Below are 2,041 nucleotides of genomic sequence, written 5' to 3' on the forward strand. Positions count from 1 at the left end.
CCAGGCCAGGTTTTCTCTAAACCTCACAAAGTTCTTAAGAAATTCAGCCATAAACTCTATAGGTCATGATCTTCTGAGCCCTCCAGCAGGCCCATAAGTCTAATATTATTCCACCAAGGACGTGACTCTAAGTCTTCACATTACTGTCTTTATACATGAGCTCATGTCATATCACAAGTTATTCTCAGAGTATGTGCTGTAGATGACTTTCAGCTACTACAATATCAGGTTTTACCTCAGTATCTATAAAATTGAGTAAATTATAGCCATTTTGTGTTGCTAATGTCATTTAGATGTGGCAACTGTCTTGAACTGGATTGACTCAGAACATTAATTAGCTGTAGATGTACATTCAATGATTACTTTTTGGAAAAATTCAATCTTTCCTGTGGTTTATGAGATATTTTGTTAACAGACAGTCAGGGTTGACTCCAACAGTTAATGCTAAAGTTTTATGCAAAGATCTCAGACAATGAGTAGCACTTTGACAAACGCACACACAAACATTATTGTCCACCTTTTGGTGGCAGGGGACAATGATATGACAAAAGTAGATCATTTAGGGTTTTACCAGTAGAAATAGGAACTTCTGTTTTACCTCAATACTTTCAAACATTTGCCCCCCAAAAAACTTGAACTGAATTTCCTAGAGCAACAGCTTTAGTCATTTATCTGCTATCAGGCACAAAACAAGTGATTGTCTAAAATTTCATGAAGATTTGTGTGTCTTAACAGGTGCTAAGAGGGAGTCCTGATTATTTATCAGATGCATTGAACCATACTTCCTAGAGTCTCTTCTGGTTGCCATGGCAACTGCTCATTAAGAACCCATACTAAAATGTCTAAGTCTTCTGAAAGTAAATGCAAATTCAGCATCAATGCTTTTGGTTTATTTTGATGCTCCTCAATCCACTCATGTTGTTTTTTTTACAAAAATGGACATAAACTAAAAGGACTCAGAGAGCTCAAACCTCCACCAAGGCCACAGTGTGATTAAAAAGTACTGCGATCCAGGTCATAATCTGGATCAGCATGAAAACTGAATCCATTGTTTTACTACAGTGGGTCCAAAAACAGTCAGAACAAACATTAAACCAAAAAGAAACTCACTCATACAATAACCTGTCATCTACTCTGATTAATAAAATTCTAACAAAACAGACATTTATACTGAAATGGATTTTGGTAAACAGTTCATAAAAACTTAAGCCAAAAAACCCCCTGAAGAAAAAAAAAAGCTGTGTCTACAGCATATTGCAAAAGATTGCTGTTTAATTATCTTTAAATCAGCTGGCAGCTGACTTTTTTTTACACTGAGATGCTTAAAGCCCCCACATACTCAGGCGTAAATTCATAAATTTTTGTGACCGCGCACGCGTACTTGGTGTTGCACAATAAACTGCGAGAAATGGTGTTCACATCGAACTGTTTTGTGTGCAACACCAACTGCTCTCAGGTGAGAATCAGTGCCAGCCCACAGCGTGACTGCCGCTCTCTGTGCAGCACTGTCAGGTGTGCAGTGGCTGCCCTGGTGTTGAAGAAACGGGGTTAAAGGCGCCTTCTTTTCTTTTGTTGTTTAAAGCTAAGAGGCAAGCGATCTCTTCCTCCTCGTCCAGTGACGCCATGACTAGGAGAATTTTAGGCAATCTGTATGCTCGAGTATGAAGTCTCAACTATCTGCGGCTCACGGAGTACGCACAGTATGCCTGAGTATGTGGGGGCTTTATCTCTGGTATTTGTTGAGGGGTCATATGCAGTTGGCTCAGGACAGATTGTGTTCAGACTACTAAATGTCAGGAACCGTGGAGACAGAGGCGAACCCAGAACGCAGACTCATAATTAAAGGGAACAAAAAACTAATTTATTAAACTAAAGAAAACAAAATGAAAACAAACAGCTGACGTGGCAGCAAAACAAAAAGACAAACGGAACATGGACACGGAGCAACAGAACCAGGAACAGACGGCAAGACAACAGGCAAAACAACAACAATGGACCAGCGGAGTATAGACAGAAATGACCGGGTTTTAAAGTGCTGAGG

The sequence above is a fragment of the Kryptolebias marmoratus genome, linkage group LG20 (genome assembly GCF_001649575.2).
Source record: "Kryptolebias marmoratus isolate JLee-2015 linkage group LG20, ASM164957v2, whole genome shotgun sequence".
Classification (NCBI taxonomy): Eukaryota; Metazoa; Chordata; class Actinopteri; order Cyprinodontiformes; family Rivulidae; genus Kryptolebias; species Kryptolebias marmoratus.